The sequence below is a fragment of the Thunnus maccoyii genome, chromosome 22 (genome assembly GCF_910596095.1).
Source record: "Thunnus maccoyii chromosome 22, fThuMac1.1, whole genome shotgun sequence".
NCBI lineage: Eukaryota > Metazoa > Chordata > Actinopteri > Scombriformes > Scombridae > Thunnus > Thunnus maccoyii.
The window spans coordinates 13465775-13483923 of record NC_056554.1 but is presented as its reverse complement, the minus strand read 5'-3'; the positions used below and the strand labels follow the sequence as shown (position 1 = coordinate 13483923).

Genomic DNA, 18149 nt, shown 5'->3' with positions numbered 1-18149 from the left:
TGTCAATAATTGACAAATAGAGACAATTTCCAAAGATTATAACAAATTAATAAATTCATAATTTATTGAGTACCAATGCCAAAAAAATGCTGGTTCATGTTCCACAAACACAAATGGTTGCCTGTTTACCTCCATTGAGACAGACTAACTAATTCAGTTTAGGACGAGATGGATGGATGGAAAATTTCAAGACGTCACCTTGTTTTTTTCTGATGTTTTAACATCAACAGTTAATCCATTAATAAAATAGAAATAGATATATTACTAGATATGGAAAGAAAACAATGAATTCCACACACTGTTCATCACATATTTTCAATTTATTGACCATTTTTCGATCTTTAGACATCCATCAGATAAAAGTAGATATAAAATAATCAGTTGTAACTCTAAGAAAAGTTAGTCCACCTTTCCTTATGTAAATTCATATTATCCAACCAAAGATATGTGAAAATATCGTCCTTTAGGAAACAAACTATAGATACAGTGGTTGTTTGCATGGTACAGATCAACTTGGAGATGTAGTTTATTATTCACCCCGGCGTCACTGGTTCTATATCATTTAAAACCTTTACTGCTCTTTGGCTCGTCGGCTCGTAGACTTGTTTACTTACTAAAGTACAATTTGGAGCTCCTGGGTCAGGATCCACGTGTGAAAAAACAGCAGCAGGTCTGTTTGCAGTGCGAGAGCGCGAGTGAGGAGGGGAGCGCTATTGATAAGTGTGGGCTGTTAGGTAATAGAGAGGAGACAGGACTCGTTTTCATCAGACTGCTGCCCAAGGCCATCTGAAGATGATGTTTGGACACAACACATAATATTACACACACGGAAACACACACACACTTAGCTGTATGATATCATCTGAAATCAGAGGAGGTATTTTGATATTTCAGACATTTCTTACTGGACCAGCAGATCAGGACCAACAAATTAATGCTGCTGTAAATCATCCCTTAACAAGGGCTGACTTCATATAAATTGGTTGCCATGGGTACACTTGCCTAATTGCACCTGCCTTATTCAAATCAGTCAAGTCAAGGTCAGCTCGTCAAGCACATTTGTCAAATCTAAAGTTGTAGAGTCCTTTTTTGTTGTTTTTGTTTCATAACAGATATTTAACAATTTCATTTCCACTTCCGCCTCCAACTGAAGCTCTTAGCCAATTTTAATTAGTGATTTTAAAACGGTTTTATTAATTTAAAACATTTTATAGCCACATTTTACAGACACACTCTTTTCAGATGCAAACAGATTTGGGTCTCATCTAATGGCTTTTAATATGGAACTTGCACTGAGGTCCTGCAAGAATAACTGATACTGGGTGAGTCCAGATCCTTCTAGTGCTGTTTCACGTATTTGTAAGGTTCCTGTAATAATTAGACATAGGTCTGTCAAACGAAACAGGCACATATTACGCAGCAATATTAATCATTTAATAAGGATCCGAAACAAAACCCCAGCTCCAGTATTGAGAAGAGCCATCTTAAACAGTCCTGAGTTAGAACTGGAGTTAAAACTGGAGCTGGGGTTTTGTTTGTTGTCTTATTAGACATATGTTTTAAATTATTTTTTTTATCTCTTCTGCTGATTCAGATTTTATGTGTTTAACAGAATTCTGGTTACAATCTAGTGATCACAGTCAGCTTGATCTGAATTGTGCCCTCCAGATTATGACGTTTTAGCTGACCGAGGGATTGTGTTCATGATGGTGGCCTTGTTACTGTCTATAGGAAGCTTTTTCAAATGTAACCTAATAGCTTGTAATGATTTTTCTTCCTTTGAAGTGCTCCTTTTTGATGGAGCTTCCTGAATTTTTATCCAGTCTTGTTTTAATTTATGATAGCATTGTTCTTTGTGGTGATTTTAATATTCACATTGATAAGTCCTCTACTGTCCTTGCTACTGATTTTTTAAATATCACTAAATCTTTTAACTTTCAACAACATTTGTCTCATACCAAACTCATAACTGTGGCCACACTCTAGACCTTGTCTTTAGTCTGGTCTGAGAATATCATCTGTGGAAATCATGGACATGTTTGTATCTCATCACCAATGCATTGCTTTTAACTGTGAATTACAGGCTGCTAGTACTGTCTTGTCACGCCCTAAGTATACTCATGTCTTTAATGAGCATAGTGCCTCTAAATTCTGTTTAATTCCCCTGGCAATATGTTTCCTGGTTTCTCCTACACCAATGATATGGTTAATTCTTTTAATTCTCTGTGTTCCTCAACCTTAGATGTCATAACTCCTTTGAAGACAGGATCTAACTCAAAAACTAGAAAACAGCCCTGGTTAAATGACAGTACTCAAAGTTGTAAAAGGAAATGCAGAAAAGCAGAATGTGGATGGAAGAAATCAGGTGTCCAGGTCCATTTTGTGGCTATGAAAGAGTTATTACTCCTTTATAATAGGATGCTAAAAGATGCAAGAACATGCTATTTTTCTGAACTTATTTCTGCCCATCAGCACAACCCCAGATTTTTATCTTATCTTATCAGTAAGTAAACTCAGCCTCTCCTTGCACGTCTGCTAATTGTGATGCTGACTGTGAAAAGTTTTTATTGCACTTTGTTGGAAAGGTGGAGTCGATAAGACTTAGTATTGCCCCCAATTCTACCATTTTAGATGTTGAACACCTGCACCGGGATACCGGGATGCTATCTTTCCCCTATTACTCTGCCTGAACTTCTAAAAATCATGTCTCATATGAGAGTATCCTCCAGCCCTCTTGACATAATTCCAACTAATTTTTTATTTGAAGAAGTGGAATGTATTGGGCCCCATTTGCTTTCTATTTTGAACAGCTTGCTATGTCCCAGATTACTTTAAAACTGCTTGTGTTCAACTACTTCTAAAAAGAACATGGGCTTGATCCTACTCTCCTAGATAACCTTCGGCAGATTTCTTAACTGCCTTATAATTTCTAAGATTCTTGATGTGTTCAAATGTTTCAAAGCAGCTTCTTATCGCTGTGGAAAACCATAGTATCTTTGAAAAGTTTCAATCAGGTTTCCATCAGTATCACAGCACTGATACAACCCTTCTCAAAGTCACTAAGGACCTTTTAAAAAATGCAGACACATGCATGTGTTTATTTCTTGTGCTGCTTGACTTAAGTGCAGAATTCAACACAATTGATCATGGCATTCTTTTACATAGACATAGAGGCACTGGGTGGGCATATCTGGTACTATTTAGACTGGTTCTCATCATTTGTCAAATAGGAAGTTTTGTGTCTCTGGCAACAACTTCTTGTTGTCATCTTCCCATATCAAGTATGGTGTGCCTCAAGGGTCAATTCTTGGACCAATTTTGCTCTCCCTATATATGGTCCTCTTGGGTGATGTCATCTGTAGACGTGGTATCTCTTTTTGTTATGCAGATGATACACCATTGTACCTCCCTGTTAAACTTACTGACCTCAGGATGCTGAGTTCTCTACAGGATTGCCTGATCGATATATAAAAAAAACTGTTGATAAATTTTCTTCAGCTCAGTTCTAATAAAACAGAAATCTTTGTTATTTGGTCCCAGAATATCACCAAACAAATACTGCCATCTACTGGTTACCTGTCACAACAGATAAAGCCTGTTGCAAGAAATCTTGGGGTACATCTCAAGTCTTGTATTTGATCTTTCCTCGCTCCTCGCTTCTCGCTCGAACCGGAAGTCGTTCCGGTACGCCATTTTGAAGGCTGTGTTATTCCTGTTCTGAGGAGCGAGGAGCGAGGAGCAAGGATGGATTCCTGAGGGGCCATGAGCAAGGATACAAGAGAGTAGCCTTCACAGAAGCCTTTTACTGACCGACATGCCTCCTTGGATTGGAAAGCAGTTATTGATCGGATGCTGCAGCTGATTGGACTGATCTGATACATCACAACATGCAGAGACAGATTACAGATAAAACTCAAATGTATCACTCCCTGTATTTTATTTGTTTGCTGATTCACCATCTCGTTAAAAATCTGTTAACTGTAGGTCTGATCAACAAAAGAACCATAAACAACTTTATTTATTAGAGAGATTTTTCTTTTCAAGATCTGTTAATTCCCCCATTAACTCTTATTATGGATAAAATTAAAGTCAGAGAGAGACTGTCTGTTAGCAAGAAACACATTTTAAACACATTTATATTTCACATAATTTATCACCATTTCCATTCAGTTACATGTGAGACTGAAAATCCCGGAGCATCGGGTTTGATATGAGTTACATAATTCCACTTTCCCTGAAACATTTAGCCTAATAAATAATTTCCAGTGTTCAAAAGACACCCTAACCATATTCTGGGTTATTAAATAATGACTTCACAATCAGAATATTAATAAATACAGACACAAATAATGAATAAATAATACATTTACAACACATTCTGCCAGTAGAAATGGTTCTTGCGCCCCTGAGCAAGACACAGTACACAGTATAAATACAGAATGCAGGTTTTTATTCATGTGCAGGTGTTTGTTAAACAGGTAACAGGCTGCAGAGAGAAAACAGCTGCTCTGGCAATGATTTCTTTGTGTCTTTATTAGTATTAGCACAGTGCACATGTGTGCAGACACAAACTCCATCAGAAGTCGCTACAGCTGTTAAAACCGACTGACAGCTGATCCAGCTGTGATCAGCTGCTGCTGTCATCAGAGAAGAACGTCGCTTCTCGTGACACTTCAGAGGAAAGGACATTTCATTTCTCTAAAAACATAATTCTTCATATCTTCTCTCCCTGCATGGTTTCCAAGACGCAAGTGAGGGAAACATGGATGCAATTAAGAGTCTTCAGATGTACTCCTAGTGTCCTGTGTGATAGCAGTTTATGTTTTGAGCAAAATATTACAAAGCTTGGCCAATCATGTTTTTATCACCTCAGAAATATTGCAAAAATATATTAAAGTTTAGAGATGCAGAACTCAGCTGCCAGGCTTTTAACCAGAACTAAGATGTACGATCACATCACACCTGTTTTAGCCTCTTAACTTTGGCAACCTGTTTATGTTAGGATTAAATTTAAGATCTTATTGATTACCTTTAAGCTCTTCATGGCCTTTTAATCCCTTATGAAACTTTTTGTGGTTTGAAATCCTCAAGCAGAAGTCTTCTGTCTCTTCCAGAGTCCAGGCTGAAAACTAAAGGGGATAGAGCCTTTGCTAGCCGAGGCTCTGGAACGACCTCCCCAAAGAAATAAGGCTGTAAGAGTCAGTGTCCTCTTTCAAGTCTCTTCTTAAAACCTTAAAACATACTTTTATCTGAAAGCATTTCCTAATTTTACCTGAGCTGCCTGCTTTTATGTGTTTATTTTTTATAGCTTTTAGTTCATTTTAATTTCTCTGTTTTAAATGTGGTTTTTTTTGTAAAGCAATTTGTAACTGTGTTTTGAAAGGTGTTCTAGAAATTAAAATAAAATATAAAATAAGTTTATTATTATTATTATTATTATTATTATTATTATTATTAACAGTAGTTCAGGGCTCTTTGTGTGAGCTATAATTTAAAAAGTTAGACAGTAAACGTCACTCGGATGAATGGCTCGAGGTCTTTTATGGGAAGTGTTATCAGGCGTGGGAGGTTATCTCACCTACTGTACATGCAGGTTATTAAAAGCAGGATAAAGCAGCAGTGAGACAGCATAATTCTATTTTCTTTTTTTTTTGGTCGCTGCACCGACTTTAAAATAGTGTATTGACATTTCAGCTGGATTTTAAAAGCCTCAGAGCTGATAAGAGGCCTAAATTGACCACCTTATCAAATCCTGCAGTTCTCTTTCATTGGAGAAATGCAGAGGTTCACACCGGCCGCTGATGACTACACGGAAATGCTGTCAATTATTGCTTATTTTCCGTCATTGCTTGGGGACTACCTTTATGTTCCTGAACATGCTGTATGTGAGATAAAAGCCAGTTGCACCTAAATAACACGGGATTGAATGCAGATTACATTAAATTGATCCATAAATAAAGCTACATTAAGACCTTTGTTCTTATTTGTCATGCAGATGACATGAGATGTTAATTAATAGATTTCAAAATGACAGGTCTGAATGTGTATCTGCATGTTTAGTTGCTATTAGTTTTGGAAACTAAATCTTGGTAGAAGGAATGAAAAAACTCATTTCTGACTAGTTGTTCATGATAGGGATGCCACATAGGGTTTTTACTCGCCCAAAATTTGCTGTTTTCAACTTCTCAAATGTGATGATTTAATGTTTTTCTTTGTCATATGTGATAGTAAACTGAATATTTTTGAGTTTTGGACTGTTGGTCGGACACAACAAGACATTTGAAGAAATCACCTTTGACTCATGGAAATTGTAACAGTTATTTTTCTGCCATTTTATAGACCAAACGATTAACCGAGAAAGTAATTGGCAGATTAATTGATCATGAAAATAATCATTAGTTGTAGCCCTAGACAAAGACACTCTGATTCCAATGTAGGTAAAATGTGACTTCAGTTGAAGAATACTGACCTTTTTATGTTGACCCTTTATAGGTTATTTCAAAAATAATTTGTTAAATCTTATATCTCACAATCAGCAACAACAGTCTGCTGTTTTTGGAAAACATGATGGGAAAATTTGCGGCATGAAGCAGCTGCTGAAATTTTGCTTGATACATTTTCTTACAGTGTAGAAACACAAAATTCAAAAAGAAATCATTAAGTATTCTGTTTTTGCTCAGGAAATAAGTTGGACAGCAATGATGAGCAGGTCTAGTGCTGAAACCTAACTTATAACTTAACTTAAACTTTAACTTACTTATTTTTCCAGAGCCCAAGGTGACATCTCTAAATGTTTTGTCTGACCAACAGTACAAAACCCCAAGATTCATTTTATAATGATATAAAACAGAAGACGCTGGAAGTAGCAAGTGTTTGGAATTTTTGCCTCATAATCAGTTGGTTTTGATTGACTAATCAATTAATCCTTTCAGCTCTAGATTGATTCTCAAGAGTTCTGTCGGAGTGATATTTATTTGTTTTCCTCTGCCTATTTTTTTTGCATTTTTTAAAATTAATAGCACCAAACTGAAAGTTGCAGATCAAGTTGATTATAATTTTTTTCCCAATTCATTAAAGCATCTCTGGCTCCTAATAGCTTGTGAGGAAAGAGTGGGTTTAGAGCCTTTTGAATCGGGATGCAATTTTTAAGCGTTTTTCTTAGATAGTCGGCCATGTTAAAAAACTAAAATTGATTAATCATTAACAATTGATGAATTTGATTAATCGTTATCAACAAAATACCCATAACGTTGTCCAATAAATATCTACCCAACATTTTCTGACAGTTACACCGCATGTCCCTCGTCTTTTGCATTATCAGTTAATATTTTTTTTAATAGGTTGAATTATTAACAGCAATTAAATAATAATAAATCATTGACATCTTTACTTTTGAGAGAAGATGAGTATTTATAAAAAGTTTAAAACATCAATAAGAATATTGGCGATGTGGGAAAGTAGAGGAAGGGGATGAAGAACTTAATACAAGGACAATGAAAAGAACAATAATTCGGGATTTTATACTGTAAAGTTTATACTGTACACATAGTAGCACAGTGAGTTCCCTCCATATTTCTGCTGACATCGTCTCTGACAGCACATGATTTGAAAGTTCAAATTTCAAGAAAGCAGATGTGACAAACGCTGATGGAAAAAAAAGATAAAGACCAAGAAACAAGACAGAAAAAACAGACAAGCGAGATGGATGTCGGACCAGTTAGCCCACTTTCACCACACCCACCACACCCTTCCCATGTCACCCACATGAACTTGATCTCCCTTCTCGCTGTCCCTTCAAACACACAAAACACATAACATACATACTCTAAACGGCCCAGGCTAGTTGTCAAGATTTAATTTATGGCTTTATAATGTAGCGTACGGCTTACATAAGCTGGCCTTTTCAGAGATCCATCATGTGACGGAGTGATGTAGCAACAGCAAACTCTTGTCTGTGAAAGACTCAGCCCCTTTGCTGAAAAGTTCACTAGGGACCCCCTGGACAAATATTCATATCTGCACCTCCAGCAACAACTCTCTGATTGAGCATTTAATTACTGCCAGCGAATAGGCGCTATGGGATTTTAGTGGTCTACTAGCAGGGCTCTACTGTCATTCAAGCTCTCTATTTTTGTCTCTGACTAGTGCCCATTAAAAAACATATCTGTTCGGAGCGGGCCAATTGCTTGGTCTCTGGTATTGCTGCTTGCAGCTTTCTCGAAAACCGCTCATCCAAACAACTTCACTTCATTTTAGATGGTAGTCCTTATCACTACAGGTGTAATCCCCCCCTCCGACCACAACGTGGGTTTCAATGGCAGAGTGGCGCTGTTCATGTTTCTGCTCGGCGGGAAGTGAAGAAGCAGAAGCAGCGATTCAAAGTTTATGACTAACTGTGCTGAAAACTTTACTGCTTGCAGCTTTCTCGAGAACTTCTCACTCGACACTGCACTTCCTTGGGACCTCAGCGACAAACCTGCCAAGTGTGAAGTCGATCGGATGAACGGTTGTCGAGAAAATGAGAACAGACATGCATACATACATACTGAGACTCCTTCTATTTTAGTTAGATGCTCATCTAGCTGTATTTGGTTTCATAATGTTGATATGCGCAGTGTTTGGACCAGCAACTCAAACCCACAGTTATACAAAAAAGACTGTGGATAGATTTCAGTCGTCCAAGGGCACAACAAAAACAGCTGGTATCAGATATGCTAGACTGAGGGAAGACAAGATGTTCAAGGACATGACGGTGTGTTTTTGTGTTTTGCGGTGGTTTGAGAGGCTGGAGATCAAATCACTACAGTGAATAGCACTTTTACAACAACAAATGTATTTGTATATTTCCATGTTACGCTTACATATGTAGTTCTATGGGTGATATAATGTCTTTTGGTTGGTCCAGACTGAAATGTGTCAACAACAAGCTGGATGGATTGTCATGAAATTTTGTATGCATCCTACTGATTTAGTGATCCACTGACTTTTCAATAGTTGCAGCATGAGGTTGCTGCCACTAGTGTAATATCTTGACAACTGTATGGATTGCTGTGACATTTGCTACAGATATTCAAGATGCCTAGAGGATAAATTCTAATGACTTTTCATCTTGCACTATCATCAGGCCAAAAGAGTTTTGGTCTTGGAATCGTTCCCATTTCAAAATGGAAAAAAATACCTGTAGTTGTTAAGCTAAAAATGCTAAAAAACCTCTTATCAAGCATTATTTCACCTCTTACCATCGCTTTTGTTAGTTGAAATTAAAAAAACATAGCTGGTGTCAAATAATATCAGCTGAAGCCAATTAATGTTTATCCTGTAATACCTAAGATGAAAACTTTTGTCTGTTATCTATGTGCTCTCTGCAAGCTGGTATCTATACTCAGCCAATAATTGTTTGTGTGAAAAAAGAAACATCACATTGCCTGTGTTTTTTGTTGAAGACCGAAAAAATGGCGACTCTTCTCACAAAAATTATCTAGCCAATCGTTTTGCATCAATTTCAGGGGATTCTGTGAGTTAAATTTCCATGCATGTTGTATCATTATTTTATTATAACAATAGATAGGTTACACATGTTATTTCAGAATTCAACCAACATTTCAAATGCTCGTTTTCAGCACAATAATATAATAATATGTTATTAGGCTCATTCAGCTTTCAGGAAAGCAAGCAGTAGGGCTACATAACACAGCAAACGCCACATGTTTAACAAGTAAACAGTCATATAATAACTACATCAAGCAGAGTGCTTACCACCTCCACTAACCAACTCTCTGATGTTAACTGTGTGTCTCAATTGTATCTTTGTTTAAAGTTAAACCTAATTAAGATTCAACAAGGGATTTGAAAGTATTCAGATTCACTAAAATACAATCAAACCTCAACTGTAATTGCAGACTTAAGCTGCTAATCATGTATCCATTCAAGAAAACCATTATGCAGTTTCACTAAATATAGAAGTGATCCAGTCTTAAAAAAGGTAATCATATTATCCACTGAGGAGATAAGGTACCCACTATCCTTTAAAATAGGACTTCATACATAATAGTTCTATCCTTTTCTAATTTTGCCCTCATTTCAAAGAGCAGGACTCTCTTTTTCAATTGTTAGATCATCCACTCTGGTAATGAAATCCTTCATTTAGTGTTATTATGAAAATAGCCACTCCATCTACGCACAGTGACTCCTTTTTGCAAACTAAATTCAAAACAGGTGAAATCGATTTCAACTGGACACTTTCCAGAGGACGCCTTATTTTAAGCCTTATCTTTCCGGATGAAATTTTCCACCAGCAGCAATCGTTCAAATGTGACCCCGACTGCCAATTCCATGGGTATCCCCTGGATTTCAATCCAGTCCACATTTAGGGGACACGATACAGCAATCTCACTTTTATTGCGCCTGTTTCTCCAAGATGAAATGTTTCAATTTCCTTTGAAGAAAACTCAGAAAGCGAAAAAATGGGAGCCTGGCCAAACTGCCAGCTCTGAAATATCTCTCCCCTTCAGTAATCGTCCTACGATCTTCCCCATCATAAAAAACAGGAGCAATATATGATATATTGAATGGCACAGGGAGCAGATAAAGCACTGTTATTGCCAGCCAACAATGGACAATATCTGAATGAATGATAGTCATTTGATGCACAGATTGAATTCTTGACCTCATTATGACTTTGGAAAGTCTCCAGGGGAACAACATGATTGGTCATTTGGATGTACTGATGTGAATCTGAGTCAGCTGGTTACTCTAATGTCTGTGGGAGGCTTCACAGGCAGAGAGAAAATGCTCATTACTGACAGGTTTGCTTGGCTCTCAGTTTGTCACAAATCTGCTTCAATACTTACTGTTACAATCTGCCTTTTTCGTTCTAACCTTAAATACAACAATAACAAAATATGCAGCAATTATAGAGGTTAAAAAAACACTAATTTAACCCCACTACAAGCAAAAGTCCTGCATTAAAAATCGTTATAGCAAAACATACGCAAGTTGCATCATTCAATTATTATTTATGCATTACTGTGTTTAGAGCTGCAACGATTAGTCTATTAATCAATTAGTCAGTTGACAGAAAATAAATCTGCAACTATTTTGCAGATATATATAATGAAATAAGCAATAATGCTATCATACATGATAGTGAACTAAATATCTTTAGATTTTGACTGTTGATCGGTGTCGATCGGATAAACAAGACATTTTATGATGTCACCATTAGTTCTGAGAAATTCTCTGATATTTCATAGACAAAACAATAGATAATTGATAATGACAGTAAACATTAGTTGCAGCCCTAAATGTGTTCAGGATTTTAATGTCGTAGATGGTCAGGGAACTATTTTTTTTAACTATAGTACTATACTATTGATCCAACTCCACCCAGAGTTCCAGCTTTTACCTTCTGGTAGAAGATTGATGGTTCCCAAGAGCAGACTGAACCGTTGTGAACATTCATTCCTGCCTAATGTCCATTAAGCTTCTTAACACTAACAAGTAATGTAGATGTTGGTCCAGAGGGTTGTGCAATATGTCGCCATTATCAGTAGGTGTGTATGTGTTTATGTTTACAGGCAAACTGTTACATATGTGTACATACAAACTGTGTATGTGTACAGAAGCCATGGGCTGTTAAGATGGTGACTTTTTATTTATTTGTTTTTTCTTTTACAATGCAGTATGTATGACTTTATTTCATTTTCTGTGCAACCACAGGACAGAATTTCCCTACAGGGACATTAAAGTATATCTTATCTTTTCTTATCTTATTACATAGTATAAATTATTACAATGCAAGCTTGGTTCCAGATCGCTGCACTATGACCCACATAGCTTTGGGTTGTGGTTTTGTTATTCTCAAATCATAATTTATTAAGAAATTAGTGCCAGTCGTCTGTGTCCATGCATGATGTATTTCAAGTAGATATGTAATAGGAAGAGCTAGGAATGGGTTACAATACATGTTTCCAGTTTGGATCTGGCTTCCAGTCGGCAAAATACACAGATTCGTTGAGCTCTGATGTCGACAGATCTTTTATCAAACCTTTCATCTCTCCTCCTGTTTTTTTTTTCTTTTGAATTAGCAAAGAGCAATGAAGAAACACTCAGGTAGCAAGCAGGGGCGTTGGCTGGACTGTTGACCATCAGGGGCTGAGCCCAGATCCTTCTCTATCAAGAAACTTAAAACGTACTTCATTTTTTTCCTGTGCATGTGAGGGCTACACATTGGATTTGATTTTATAATCTGCACATGAATATTCCTGCCACTCGAATGAACCAAAACGAGTCATATCAGATACCTACTACCATTATTACTAGGCATACATGATGACCCATAATAAACACATAATACAGTGGCTGTTTCACGAATGAGAGTTGAAAACGGCGAACTACTCAAAGAAACTTTTATAATTTGGTTGGACCTACTTGATATACATCACAATATATATGATTACACAATATACTGTATATTACACCTGACACTGACCTACAGTGATGTGTATGATGTGTCTAGAGAAATAATTTAGCTGATCAAGGCAACATCACTATTTTCTTTTTTTTTTTATTTAATGAGCATTTCATGTCTTTGTTTGTTCATTTTCAGGTTGTGACTATACGTTTTTATTTTGCAGCCTTGAAACTGCAGCATTTCTGCCTTCTCGGCCAAGAAAATCTAACAGAACGTTTGAATTTCAGTTATTTGATAAATGCATCGCAAGGATTTTAAATTTGAGGAGCAGATTCATTGCTGGATGCAGATTTGATAAAATGCTTTTGAACCACAGCTCTAGCAAGAGCAAAAGAATTTAGCCAGTACATCGCATTAACCTTGCAAACTAAAGGTCAGTAATGAACGAAATGAAGAAAAATATTGCTTTTTGTCTCAAATTTACCAGTCGAGTCAGGTATTAAAGACGTAGGTATAGGTGGGGTTTTGGTCTCACTTTTTAGTCTGATGCAGAACTTTGAAATACTTGTAGATGTACTTTACTAAAGATTAATCTTATAACACATAGTAGTGATGAGAATTCCTTCATGGTCACTGCACTAGCATGCAGATACCTGTTTTTTCCACTTCTCTATGTGTATCTAAAGCTATTTACTGTGCACACACAGTGTGTCAAAGATAACAGCTACATTTAGACACACTGGAGCTAGAACATATATCATCCCGCCTCATGTTTGTCTTGTCATTTTCCTCAAGCAGAGAGTTCTTTGAGTTTGAATGCTAATGCTGCTAAGTTACCAGCTAGTTACTCATAGGCCTCTTTTGCTCGGAGGAGCATTGGTAGCTGCCAGGGCTAAGATGGCGCTCTGTCATTTTTCCCCTCCAGGACTAGTTCCCCTCTGACTGGGAGCTGTTTCTGCTGACCAGCAGCAGAATGGTTAGCCGGAGGCAGGTAACACTGCAATCACATTGTCAGCACTCAGTCAACCCAGAGCCAATTTTTGCCTTGCAAATTTGTAACCCGACTCCATTCCAATGCAAACCAGCTTTTTCCGACCCAGTCAGACAGCCGTCAGTCGGCCTGTCTGATAATGTCCTCTTACTGGATGTTGCATGTCAGCCACAACACTCCAAAACACATGTGCACCTTACATACAAGAATATTTTATGTATTTCTTGTGGTACAAAATAAGAATGTCTTCAGTTTCTATCTTTTAAAACATCTGTTTAAGCACGCGTGAAATGGTTTCAGGAAAACTACACTTTTATGTAACTTCCATCACCTTCTCTTATGTATACAGTGGATTCATATGACAGACTTACGTAAGCTGGAAAGGGAGAGTGGACTACTGTAATACTCATCTAAAAAAAGCTTTACGATTTTTCAGCCTTTCCAAAGCTTGTTAAACTCCCATGATTTGAGACATGAGAGGGAAAGTCATGAGCTTGACTTGAGGGCTGAATATTCTTTTAAAAAAGATCATCTTGTGCCATCCTCTCTTTGACACTTGTTGGTTCGTGCTTATATTATTTCTTTGTTGTGGTTCTAGCAGAAAATTAGATTCACTGGTGTGATTACTAGACAATTTGATAAGCTAGATAGAGCCAAATGCTGCCCTGCAAAACCCATCTTTTTTCATCCCTTATAAAGTATATTATGCTCACACATAATATGCACTCTTTTGACCATCCTCTATGCACTGTGTGGCTTTTGCAGATGTTTTTATAGAGAGAAAAAGCATTATTAAGTAGTAGTTTATTTAGTTGAATAATCAATTTGCATATCAGAATAGGATCTATGGGAAATATGGAACTAAGAGAATAGCCTGCCCATCATTACACTAAAACAACAGACGCAAGTCAACAATGCCTCTGAGGGATTAGACGGATGAGGAATCAGTAAATAAAGTGGTTTAATATTCAACAGCACTTTGGGTGCAGGGAAAATGAGGGCAATGAGCAGCTCAAAACCCACCTCATTCATCATCAACCGACTAACGTGAGCTTAAAGCTGCATTAATTGATTTTTGGCCACTTGGGGAACAAGCTGTAAACACACCATTGACATATTGTATTACAGTGAGTTGCCATGTTAGCAAACAGTAATTTATTTAGACATTGAGCTTACACAGAGAGACATTAACCTTCATTTGGAGTCTTGTTTCAGGCCACTTTTAGCTCTGCTTTGCTCTTAATCATCTCCTGAGAAAAAAATATCTGGCTCTTCAGCAGCTAACTACATCATTTTGTTTACCGGCTAGTCGCTAACTTTGTCTGCTATTTGGTGCTTTGCAAGCAGCATTTGTTTATCAGAGCTTTGCCACTGAAAACAGCTGCCTGTTGCATCTAGTAATGATCCCATTGAGAGCAGGGAGGGTGAATCAACATAGTAAAATTGCAGGCCGTAAAACTATAACAACATGCTGAAAGACACTGAAATGCTCTGTAGAGGTAACAGAAACTACATAGTCAATAATTTTCTGTGGGTTTTTTCATACATGTGACCCCTTTCACATTATATGTGGTCATTTGATGCTTTGTTTATATAAAAATATTGATTAGAGGAGCTTTAAGTATTTTGTTGGCTGGTGTAAGTTAAACAGCAACCAGCATGCACCATTTACAGGAAGCCAAGAGAATCATGTTTTATGTGTGTAATATAAAAATAAGCTCAGAAATTAAATTATAATTAAAGCAGTTTTAATTTAAATGTGTTTACAATGCTCATATTACCCTTATTGGTCATTTTATTTAAGAAAAAAAGACTGTAGAGTGAGTAACTGGATTCACTTGAAGTAAGTTATTGCTTAATTACTCCACTGTCAAAATACTTAATAATCCAGGTACTGTCAATGTGTTTTAATATAGTCAGAACAAGGTGCCAACAAGGAACTAAACTTATTCATACTCATAATTAATTCATAAAAATTCAGTCAGAGACAGTTATGTCAAAAGGGTTTAGGACTATTCATTGCAACAAATAGATATGCAGATGTGTTTGGCAAGGAAGAGTCTGAGCTTTAGGAGCCTCCCCAAACGAATCCGGGCAGCCTGCACGACTCGGAGGCAAAGCACATTAAAAAGACCCCCAAGGGTACAGAGAGCAGAAAGCAGCAGACACATATCACCGAGATATGGAATATACATAATGCACAAGGCAAGAAATACCACCACTGCACAACAAGAAAACAGGAGGAGGAAGCTTGTGGCAGTGGAGGGAGAAATCAGCATATCCAGCAGCAGCAGCAGCAGCAGCAGCATGAGCGATCAGAGGATTGAGAGTTGGAGTTTGTCAGACGATTATTGACCTGCTTGAATGTGACTAGTAATTTTAAAAGTCAGTTTATAGTGACTTCAGCTCTCTGCGAGGACTAATGCAGCGCTTCATTAATGTTCGCTGGGAAATTACGTCCTCTCTTGCTCCCCTCCTGGAAGATAAGGGACACTTCAGCTGGGGTGGGGGCGTGCTTGGCAGTGCAACAGTGTGTGAAACAGGGTCCTCTATTTAAAGTGCAGCCTGTTGAACCGCTGGGCCTCTCTGCCACTCACCTCAGCCTCTGAATTACATTTGGCATGGCGGACCCTAGTGGCTTTTAGTAGCTGTGAATGTATTGGGAGGTTCCAGTAGAAATGTAGATGGACGTGTTGTGGGGATTTGTTTCAGCCAGGTTCCTGTCAAGCCCACCTCAAATCACAAGCGTTCATTTGTATGAAGAAGACAGAGAATAGAGGGCTCTTAAAGACAAGACGATGCTACTCTGACTTTGTACACCCACCTCTGGCTCACAGCAATAGTCCTTTAGGGGGATATGTCTTGGGATGGCAAAGTCATGCTTTGTTGCTTTCACACAAATAATACAGCCTTTCATGCAAAAAAATGTGACCCAGCTGCGATGGTCCTGTTCACAGGATTAGATTGATAGCCTTGTAAGGCAGCTTGCAGTGAGTTGAGTCCTTATTGTGTAACTCAGCAGGTCCTTTTCAGTTCTGTTTGCTTTTTTTAAATGGTTGCTAACACAAGGAGCATGCCGAGAGCGTATTCACTGGTCCCACATGCATTTTTCTTGCCAATCCCCCAAGCAAAGCCCACCTGGACCTCTTAGCTTGGTCCCTCAAGGACTTTGCACAAAGGACTTTGCACTCTTACATCATAGTTGCCTGGCCTTACACTGCATCTTGAACATTTTCAAAGGTAATGAATAGAAATGGTGAAAAATGATTGCAGGAGTCGTGGTACAATTCTTTCTTAAAGGTTGGAAATAGTCTGATATAGGTTATTCCTCTGCTATAGACCTTCACTGGTGCAAAACACTATTAAAGAACACACCAGTAAGCTGCACGGCTGCACTGGGTCACAGGTTCCTTGATGAACATCATATGTACTGGAACAAAAACACCTTCTCCAAACCTTGTACACGCTTCCATGCAACTGTCATAGGTATACAGTAGTTCAATTTACTTTTCACGCTAAAATATATATATTTTAGATTAGGTAAACAAAGCAGAGCTCAATATCTGGAAACTTCAGGTATGCAGATGGTTCAACAGATGGTTTAATTAGATATGCAGACCTCTATCCTGAATCAGAGCCTGATTGTATTCAATAAGTGGAGCATCAAGTGCAAAAGATCTCTAGTGTAAACAATGCTCCTGTCTCTTAAACCACAGAATTAACTTGCCAAAAAATGCTGTCATGCATGCATATCCATTGCATGCTTGTGCAGCTGCAATGATCAGTCAATTAATTGCTTAGCCGATTAGCACAAAATTAATAGGCAACTATTTAGATAATCATTTCAGTCATTTTTCAAAGAAAAATGCCCCAAATTCTCTGGTTCCAGCTTCTTAAATGTGAGCATTTGCTGCTTTTCTTTGGCATATATAACAGTCAGTTGAATATCCTGAGATTCTGGACTATTGGACGGACAAAACAAGCAAATTGAAGGCATCATAATGGGCTCTGGGCAATGGCTAATTGCACTTTTTAAACCATTTTTAACATTTCACAGAGCAAATGGTTAATCGATTATTTGAAAAATCATTTTTAGTTGCAGCCCTACATGCCTGCATACAGTAACAACGTCAGATCAGCCCTATGAAGTTGCTCATATATAGACATAAAACTGTTAAGAGGATATACTTAACAGATGATCATATGATTCTTTATAGTTGGTATTGTGGTTTTGTCCACCTCAAAGATATTGTACTTTTAAGAGAAATTGTTATACTAATATATATATTATCAAAACAAATCTAACAAATGTGAAAGAACATCAGAAAATATGAATAAACGTCATGTGATTAATTGTCCATAATTCCGTCTTAAAAATCAAACTTTCATGGTTACAAATGCCAAGACATGTTGAATATTACCTGATTAAGACTTAATAAATCGACTTTTTGTTGCACTCTTTTCTCTTGAGATTGTTTTTTCTCTTTGTCTACGCACCTGATTTCCTGTTTACACTATCTTGAAGCATAGAAATCCCAGGAATCCCAGAAAAAGAGTATATACTGTATATTTAAAGATTGTCAGTAGGAACCAAGACGTGAGAGCACAGACGTGGTGGGGAAGTCGGAAAGTACTAAGAGACGAACTACCACATTGTTGGTTTAGGTCTTTATGTGGAGTTTGATAAGAAAAATATAAAATAATGCTCTGTTTTCAATGTGAATCCACGTCAATGTCACCCTGATA

General features: G+C 37.4%; 1 protein-coding gene across 1 annotated transcript in view; it reads left to right on the top strand.

The window, feature by feature from the left end:
• zgc:194930 (uncharacterized protein LOC557813 homolog) overlaps window positions 1-18149 on the top strand; it is a 30032-nt gene that overhangs the window by 2613 nt on the left and 9270 nt on the right. The gene's annotated exons all lie outside the window — the stretch shown is intronic.